This window comes from Canis lupus, chromosome 1, assembly GCF_011100685.1.
Source record: "Canis lupus familiaris isolate Mischka breed German Shepherd chromosome 1, alternate assembly UU_Cfam_GSD_1.0, whole genome shotgun sequence".
NCBI lineage: Eukaryota > Metazoa > Chordata > Mammalia > Carnivora > Canidae > Canis > Canis lupus.
In genome coordinates this window covers 100,478,637-100,479,614 of record NC_049222.1, presented here as the reverse complement: position 1 = coordinate 100,479,614, position 978 = coordinate 100,478,637, and positions in this window count along the sequence as shown.

Genomic DNA, 978 nt, shown 5'->3' with positions numbered 1-978 from the left:
TGTGCTGGCCTAATGTCAACACAATTGTCCTTGTTTAAGAGAAGCAGGAGAAGTAGAGTCCGAGAAAGTCCCTCAGAATCAGAGGGAGACTTGAACATGGCACACTGCGGCTTTGGTAATGAAGAAAAAGATCACAGGCCAAGGAATGCAGTCTCTAAAAGCTGGAAACGGCAAGGAAACAGATTCTCCCCTAGAGCCTCTAAAAGGAATGCAGCTCTTCCAACATCTTTATTTTAGCCCATTAAGACCCATTTTGGACTTCTGACTTCCAGAGCTGTGAGATGATAAATGTGTGTTGTCTTAAGCCTCAAAACTTATGGTAATTTGTTAAAGTAGCACAGGAAACAAATACACTCCCTAATGCCAGTATCTTCAGCCAAATGTTGCATGGCTCCATGCAATGCTTGGAACTGTGATAACCACTTTGAGACTATGGGGACACAAGCCTCAGGAATAATCAAGACAGTACACTAAGGAGGGGTTGAGATAAAAGATGGACAGTGCCTGGCTAAGGGTAGTGGTCAAGTCCAGGAACTATTCCTGGAAGCCCTTTGCCTCTGGATTTCATGCAGTGTCAGATAATGAATGGTGCCATATTTTGTTACTTGGAGGGAAAAAAAAAACCTACAAATTTCTTACACTATCACCCTTTCTTGCTCCCAACCAGCTTCTGCTTTCAAGTGTCTTCTAGTCATGCTGAGCCATGATTTAGGTAGGAAATAGCCATCAGAGGTAACCAAGTTCTGCAGGCTCAGATTGACCATTGCTCACCTGATTTAGAGCCAATCCTTGGGAGATGAACACTCCACAAAGAGCAGAGATCCACTGAAATCAGCAGGAAGAGCCAAATCACCTCAACTACAATCTCAGAGGCATAGCCAAGGGACTCCAGAGAAGGCGCAAAGACATTTCAGAGGTCCAAAGGGAAGAGGTGAAAACACAGAGTGGGACCAAGAAGAGATGGTGGCTTCATCAAAT